This window comes from Leptonychotes weddellii, chromosome 6 (genome assembly GCF_054177405.1).
Source record: "Leptonychotes weddellii isolate Sample4059 chromosome 6, ASM5417740v2, whole genome shotgun sequence".
Taxonomy (NCBI): Eukaryota; Metazoa; Chordata; class Mammalia; order Carnivora; family Phocidae; genus Leptonychotes; species Leptonychotes weddellii.
In genome coordinates this window covers 2,905,056-2,913,884 of record NC_138374.1, presented here as the reverse complement: position 1 = coordinate 2,913,884, position 8,829 = coordinate 2,905,056, and the positions used below count along the sequence as shown (strand labels likewise).

The 8,829-nt window shown below is 45.6% G+C and overlaps 1 long non-coding RNA gene across 1 annotated transcript; it reads right to left on the bottom strand.

The window, feature by feature from the left end:
- Positions 1–251: 251 nt before the first annotated feature.
- Positions 252–3,953, bottom strand: LOC145722015 (uncharacterized). Its single transcript, XR_014146050.1, has 2 exons — positions 3,791–3,953; positions 252–2,563 (listed from the first exon to the last, which is right to left on the bottom strand). It is a non-coding gene; the product is annotated as an uncharacterized LOC145722015 (long non-coding RNA).
- Between the last annotated feature and the right edge of the window lie 4,876 nt (positions 3,954–8,829).

Below are 8,829 nucleotides of genomic sequence, written 5' to 3'. Positions count from 1 at the left end.
GTGCTTTCAATGCCAAATTTATACAGGCTGATATTTCCATGCAAATATGTAGCTAGAAATGAATACTATAATTAGCATCCATAGAATTTGCAGGTCTCTGTTCTTTAAGCCTCCTGCACAATTTGGGTAGACACACAAGTTGTGGATTGAAGTGTAGATTTTTCTCATTTGATCAAACACCATTGTAGCCTTGGTCTGAGGACAATTACAGCCAGATTTGATCCTAAATGTGAAGACATAGACATTCAGAGATTTCATGTTTATTTAGGGAAATTTCATTCAGTCGGAGAGTCTGGAAGGTCAGACTTATAAATAAGTAGTAACAAAAAGGAGGAATAGTCTGCTCCGAAAAGCTCTTGAGACAATAAATGAATATAATCAAAGGAAACCCATCGTTTTCTATCACCTGTGTCAGGTCTTAAATCTGGGTCGCAGTCCAGTAATTAGGTGAAACAATTAAAACCTGGATGTTTTTGTAAAGGAAACCAGCAAGAATTAATTCAAACTTAATTGAAGTGAGGCAGCCGCTCTCTTGGATGAGTTGACTAGAGACGAACAGGGGCTTTGCTCCACTTGAGAAATGGGAGGGGGCTCAGGTGACTCCGGAGAGATCCCCCTCACCCCATGCTGGCTTTCATGGGGAGGCAGTCCTTTCTGGCATGGAATGAATGAATGATGAATGATGAATGGTGAATGAATGAATGAATGAGTGAATGAGTGAGTGAGTGAATGGATGAGCGAGTGAATGAATATGAATATGAATATGGCAAAATTTAGCCTGACACCCTATTTGTTTCTGGATTGGGATATTATGTAGATTCATTGACTGTGCACATATGTATCAGACCTATGGCCCAAAGCACATTTTAATACATACAACACAAGGTCTATATAACGTCAGTGAAAACTAAGGTGCACCAAGGTGTGATTGTGGAGGGCAGGCTGCTTCATGCAGGGACTCCGATTCCATCCTGTTTGTCATCTTCACCCTGTGCGCAGTGCCTGGCACAGAGCAAGAGGCCCGCGCCAACTTCTTGATAAAACCATGCATAGTCTTCCTTTTGTAAGCTCCCCCTTAGATATAAATTTGTGTCCTTATTAAACTCTGGGATTTGTTGGCTCTTCCTTTTCAATTGGCTGATAAGTAAATCAGTTAGACGGAGCTCTATGCTATGGGAAAACAAAGGGAAAGCTTATGAAAATCAAGTTGAAATAAAAGTAAAAAGTAATAATATCTTTGTTCAAGGCTGTGTTCAAAATCTGCCTGGGACCTTTCCTCTAGACTCACTTTCTCACTTGTTACTCTAATTCAACAGCATCTCTGCTAAACATGGGGTGCACACACCCGGCCGACGGGGCCACATTTGGGAGAGTGGTCTTTGAGTCGGAACGAAGATGCTCCCAAGGAAATGACCCACTATGGGTATAGACACTGTTTGGACTCACTTGAAAAACCTTCAAAGCCTCATTAAAGAACCTCTTATGGAATGAATGTTTGTGTCCCCCCTGCAATTCCCATGGTGAAGCCTAACGCCCAACGTGACGGTGGTAGGAGCTGGGTCTTTGGAGGTGATGTGTCATGAGGGTGGAGCCCTCGTGAATGGGTTGAATGGCCTCATAAGAAGAGACAGGAGAGACCACCATGAGAAGACACAGCAAGAAGACGGCCATGTGCAAGCCAGGAGGAGGGTCCTCACTGGACGCTGGCCCTGGCAGCCCCTGATTCTTGCACTTTCTCCTCTCCAGAACTGTAAGACATGATTGTTGCTGCGTAAGCCCCCCATCTGTGGTAATTTGTTCTAGCAGCCCAGAGGAATGAAGGCAGAGCCCATCCCCAGTATGTTGGAAGGTGGACCGGGCTGGGCAGGGGACAAACCACAGCCTCCTGGCAAAAGGCAAAGAGAGCGCTCTTCATGTGCAGTCTGGTTAACGTGTTTTCAACACTGACGCCTCCCGAAAGCAATTGGAAAACCCAGTACCAATAACCCCCTTTAGACAGCAGGGTAGGGAGAAGACAGAGTTGCAACGGGCAGAAATAAATGCTCCTCCAAGATTAACCAGGCAACCCAGGGACGGTCTGGCCTCCCAAAGTCTATCCAAGGCTCTTCACTTCGCAGGCCATCCACCTCGTCCAGCGTGTGGCTGGGTTTCATCTCTGCGCTGATGACAATGAGGCCAAGCATCTACTAATCTTCGCTACAGTCCCCGTGAACTAGTTCAGCATGAAGGATGACAGTCCCAAGTCCTGGGGGCACTGTGATCCTGGCATCTCAAGAGTAAGAAATAACTTTCCCTCTTTTGCTGGCCCTTGGTCACTAGAGGCAAGGCAGTCTTCTTGGTGGGAAAGGACTGGTCGTTACCTGTCATGCACAGCTGTCGTGGCCTTTGTCAACTGTCCTGAGCAGATGGGGGGCGGGGGCACGGTCTGGAAGTGAGAGGGGTTGGCAGTTGGAAAACAGGCTCAGCGCGGGGAGAACGTGGAGGACACTTATCAGAACTGGGCAGGTTCTGCCAGATCGCATACTGCTCACTCGGCTTCTTGACGAGCGCTTCTTCATTCCATCTGTTGAATGGAAGCCTTGGTTATTTTCATTCTGAAGTCACTCAGAATGACACATCCCTGTCTCTCTGTGCATCTTAGTCACCATGCCACTTGGTGACACGCATAAAGCAGGCCCCACGCAGCACGCCCTCCAGTGCCCAAATTCCAGATGGGGCCCTCTGGCCCCGCACAGCCTGCTGCACATTCCCACGGATGTCCGTGGAATTTTCACCAAGAGCACCACGAGTTGATAAAGACCGAGGGGCGCTTCTTACCTCTGACAGTGAAATTTACGAGTCCAGCCTGGGGATTTATTCCTGCTTCCCCGTCCCCTCCTCTACTTAAGTGATAGGAACAACTGGAACAAGACTCTGGGGTGTCATGCTGTCAAAAAAATTCTTAATGAAATTAAAACCCTCACACTCTAACTAATGCTATTTCTGGCTGTGGAGCTCGATGCTGCAGATGTGTGACTCTCTCCACACGTCTGTCGGCCTGGTGGCTCCACGTCAGAGGAGCTGCTACATGTCAGCGATTTGCCCCAGGGAATATGGGTGGAATATTTTATACCTGAAGTGGCCTTATTTTCAGGCAATGGCGTACCATGAAACGCAACTCCACTGTGTGTGCGGGAAGAAATGCCACTTGAAAAACAAGGTAGGGACATGGTGGGAAGGGAGCCAGCAGGAAAATGCCCTTGGAATAAAAAAGCATGTCCAATAATCTCCATTTCTAATTCTGAAATTTTCGAGGAGCCTCCCCACACACTGCGATCTCTTGCTTTCCCTTAAACAGCCCTTTGTCGATCTGCTGTGAAGACCTGCTTCCAGGGCTGTCCACACCAACATTCCGAAAACCATATTTTCAGATGGAGTTGGAGGTTACAAAGGTACCAGCATTCATTAGGGGCTTGCGGTTCTCGCTCAACGGCCCCCCCATCCTATTAAAAAAAAAAAAAAAGCCCATTTAAAAGAAAAATTGACAAAATGATGCTTTCTTTAAATTCTTATACATTTATTTCTAAACTTCTCTTGATTTTGTGTGTGTGTGTTGGAGTTTGCTTGTTTATTTTAAATAAGAATTTTCTCTCCACCAAAGGCAAATGATTCCAAATAAATAAAGAGTAAATTCCACCTCAAAACCCGAGCCTTCTTTTATGCACAAGACTCGCCAAATGCCTTACCCCGCCCGGAACACAAATGTCAAGTCTGGTTCATTTAAAATGAAAATTCGTGCAGTGGAACTTACTTTATCTGTTCGCTCTTCCTTCGCATGTCCCCAAATAGTATTAAAATGCTTTATGCAGAGAGGTACATGTCGCTTTTTTAATCATTCCTTTTATTTTCTGCTTAAGTGTTTTTGTTAAATGTCACAGAGGTGAGAGTGTTCGCTGTTGGAGTTCATGGACACTCTGAAATGTCTTATTAATTCTTCATAATGCATTGACAGGCAATGCTTAAAAACAAAGCCCGGACGAGCAAGCCGCGGTGAGTCACCCCGGGGGCTGCACGTGGCCCGGCCCCGCCACGGCATGGGGAAGCTCGCTTCTAAACAGGAAAGTCGTTTTTAACCCTGTGTTCTTATTTCAGCGTTCAACTATCTGACTCACATCCCTGGTGCTTGACACTTTGTTTTAAATGAACACATACTATTAAACCCAGACTAAAATTCTGAGTCTCTCAATTACCTGCAATTTTTGTCTTTAAAAGGAAAAAAAAAAAAATTAAGGCCAGGGCGTCACCACTGCCCATATTTATTGGGAACCATCTGTTACGCCTCTAATTAAAACCTACTTGTAATGAGCTTGTTAGTGCACAAAATGTGTCAGGTATATAATATTATTCATGAAGCAGTTGTTTCAGTGGTTGAATGATGCCTTAAAATCCTATTAGTTTAACAAAGTTATGTATTAGTATTTTGACCCAGTATACAAGAGACTTCAGAATAACCTGGCACTCTGCTCTAATATTTTTTTTTCTCTCAAATATGTTGCTATTTCTACCTAATATATAGTCAGATGGCCTCTTATAATTGCAGTATCAAATCTTTGCCTCAATTTTCAACTGCAGGTGATTTCAAATGATTAAAGATGCACAACAGGGAATAAACAAAAATGCTTACATGCAATTATTTTTAATTAGTATTTGGCTATAAAGTGTATGCCTTCATAAAAAAGTCTGTTATTCACATAAACATCTGTTACCATACACACAAGGAAACACTGTAAGTCTGTCATCACATCACCAAAACAGAAACACGGAGGGAGGCTGGGCAGGAAAGCCAGCACTCTGAGTTTTTAAACAAAAGATATAAGTCTAACTGCCAAAACAGACGCAGAGCCACACCTTTAATTAACATCACTCACAATCAAAGGAAGAGCCATTACCAATGGAATTACACTTGAAAATGTTAAAATAGATGGAATTATTCTTTGAAAACAATGGAATCTCTGTGCACAAGACAATTTCAAATTCTTTTCCTAATTTTGCACCCATGCACATAATCAAACGGCTTCCTGTTTGCATGCTCTCCACTGGCCGCTAATTTTCCAGCCTCTCTGCTCTCTTTATTTCTGTTCATTAACACATCCAAACTTTGCGAGATGCAGCAGCTGAAGTCCCAAATGTCAAATATTGGCCTTGTTTCACCAAAGCCTCCAGCAAGGGGGAAAATATCTGTATTTTAAGTGAGTGTGCCCCCACCAAGCGCAGGGAAAGAGATACCAGGAAATAAATTAATACTGCCGTACCTGCCGTAATTGATAGGTGCAGATAAGGCTGCTCTGTGGAATACAAGAGGCAAAGGAAGGGGAGGTGTGAGAATATCTTGCCCGTGAATTACCGAATCCGTGGGAATTACTGGGCTCCAGTGGGCTGAAGCACTTGGAAACGCACAGCTCCAAGACCACCCCTGTGACCCGAGTTAACACATTCTGCTCACAGTCCAAAAAGCTGCAGCTTTTATTAAACGCACAATTCACGCGCCAGAAGAACTTATCTTCATTTGCATGAAAATGCAAACAATAATTTAACTGAATCACACAAATCTGTTGCTGGGCTCGGTTGTCTGTGCTCAAATTAGGCAGGACTCATGACCCCTGGCTGTGCTCCCTTAGGGACCAATGAGCAGTTGTTATTGTAATGCCCCCTGCACCAGGCACCTGCTTGGCCCTTCCAAGGTGATGTTCCCAGGCCTCACCTGGGCACGGCACCCCGGAGATTCTTAGGAGGCTGTCTTGTTAATATCGGAAGGCACACGGCCAAGGGCAAGTGGACAAATGGACAGAAGGACTTTGGCATCTTGCCCTCAGTAATTCTAACTGTCCAAATGCAACTCTGACAGTAAGGACAAAGTTGGAGCACCCCATAGTGAGGACAGATCCCCAGTGGGCACACCTCCAGGCTGCCCACCCTTCCCACCAGCTAGCCTCCTTCCTTCCTCTTCCATGTAGAAGCCAAGCCCAGAAACGGGCCCGTCTGGAAGGCTGGTATTAACCTGGTGTCACAAAGCCTTTAAAGGCTCGCCGCCCGGCAGCCAAAGACCCCATTCACTCAGTGCAAGCTCACAATCATTAGCAGTCCTGTGTAATTTTAAAATATAACCAAGAACAACTGAAAGGAAGAAATATACGTGGGACTAAATCTATTGATCAAGAGCCCCCCAAAGACAGGCCATAAATAAACTGGCACAATGACCAGAAAAGGCAGATTTTACATTAAGAAGCAGCAAATTCATGGCTGGGGTGAGCCGGGAGCCAGGCCCGAGTGCTCACACACCCTTTCAGGCAGGAAGGTAAAAGATGGCCCCATTCCTCACAGGAAGACACACTGGGCGAGAGCCAGGCTGCCCTTTTGCAAAGCAGCCATTTCTCATGCGGGGAACCCTCATTTTTCAATCGTGCCCACACGCCCGCCTCATCCTTGACGTCACTCCTTCAGCATCGCCTCTCCGTGCGAGAGGGAATTTAACCACTTATGGCCCCGACCACGGGCCTCCCTCCTGGGCTGCAGCCAAAAGCTGAAGGAACGCTGCCTTCCAAAGCACAGGGGTGCCCAGGAGCACACTGCAGGGCCTGGGCCTCCTGGTGCCACCTCATCCTGATGGAGGGAAGGCCGCTGAGCAGGCAGACGGACAGCAGTGCGACCTGGACCTCTGCCTTTTGCTGACCTCACGGGGAGAATCAAAACTTTCCTAAGTCGAGAGGCTAAAACCAGACCTGCATTTTGAATGCAAAGGTTTTTCTATTCCTATGTAGACTGTGTTGAAAATGAAATAACAAATAATATGACTACTCAAGGTGAGTCTGAGATCGCCATGTGATAGCATGGGCCCAACTGGCAGAAATTCGTTACTGGTCTAGAAAATTCCTGGTAGTATTCCCAGCTGGGCTAGAACTACAGTCGGGAGAATAAAATCCTCATCTTGGGCACAAATTTGAGAGGGCAAAAAGTTCCATAATTGGTACGTAATATTTTTAAAAAGTCAGAATCAATGCAAGGTGATCAACAATAGTGCTATGTCAAACCATACTGAAGCCCGAAGCAAGAAGAAATATCCTCGATGCTGACCCGCTTTCCACAGAAAATTTTGGCATTTGATTCATGTTGGATTTTTGGCATTCATTTTGATTTTTTAAATATTGCATTAAAGTCTTAGACATCTCCATTGCTAGTTTCTGAAGCCTGTTCAATTTTGTGCTCAAAGCAAGTGGCTCACCATCTCACTCTGGTCTGAGTTCTGATGCCCGGTCTGGAGGAAGCCCCACCTTGCTTAGTGCAATTTGGCCGATGTACAAATGCTCACTCTAATTCCTGAGATCAGATGCCTCCCTCCGGTGTCGCAATAGCTACATTTGTTTGGATTCTTCTGCATGCACCTTATACTTCTGAAGATTGCGTAAAGTTTTACTAACTACAAGAGCACTACCAACATATCTATGCCTTTCCTGGTTTTATAGAGAGCAGGATGTGTTTTCTTTGCAGAGAACTTAGGCATCTTCGGTTCTAGTGCAATCTCTTCTCTACCGGTTATTTTCTGATATTTGTACTCACTGTGTTAATTTCTTACATGCACACATCACTCAAGAGAATATTGCCAGTACAAAATTAATCAGCATTAAGATGTCTGTTGACATGTGCAGCATTCAAACTGGTAAATCCTCTGATTTTATGGCCATTTATTTTGTCAGCAGAGATTGGCTGCGTGGTGTGGAGGCAAAGCCTCTGGCCAGCCTTGGTGTCTGGTCCCCATTCAGTCTCCTATTGGTGAACCTTGGGCCATGCGTTCAGCCTGCCCACATCTGCCTCCCCTCTGTGCACCTCTGTAGGTTCTCCCTGCCCCGGCTTCCTCCAGCCACTGCACCACTCAGCTGTGTGCAGGCTCTGACCACCTCTGGTCATCTGTGGTGATAGCATCTCCCATCAGAAAGCACTCCAGTCCTCTGGCTTCCTGCCCCAGGCTGCCCAGGAGGACCTGCACAGCACTCACACAAGCACATCTGAGAGAACAGGGTAGTGCACACCCTCAGGGCCACCCTTGACCACCGGGAGACAGAGGCTGTTGGGGAAACCTTCCCGCCTTTGTCCCCCAAATGCCTGTTCCGAGACACTTTCCATAAGGCACCTACAAAATCCTGGCAAGCAAGCTCCAGTGCCCACAGATGCCAACAGAATGCCAACACCACTCCGCATTCCTGCCTGTAACTCCCTTTATTCTTGCCTCACTTCCCATGCCCTTCCTCTGTGCCCACGTCCCTCCCCAAATACTCTAGTGAGGCTAAGATATTTGCCTGTAAAAGTGTGGACATTTCCTGGCCGATTTCTTCTTGCTAAGCTAAAACCGAGGTCACATAAATAATGTGTTGTCTTAATATAGGAACTCTGCAAACATGGTGTTATTCGTTCTTATAATCCACACTTTTTCCATCAATCCAGTGTCTCATTATTACATTATTCCATAACTACAAGTAGTCATTGTCAATCCAAGGTGACCGACAGTCCACCTTGAACCAAAGCTTCACACTACTCGCCTTATGTACAGCTACATGTGTCATGCACATCTTTTAAATCATGCACAGTCCTGGCTAAACAAAAATCAGCTCAAGTAAGTTGCTGCTTTTCTCTGAACTTTACTTTTCTGCTGGGTCACTTGTGCATGAAACTTCCGGGTGTGTTCTCTCTTCCCCTACAGTAAAAACACACTGGCCATTTTTACCCATCACTGCCTCTTAAATGGTTAAATTGTCAGTCCTCTGGCTAAATTACAAATTTGTCTCTTTACACATTTCA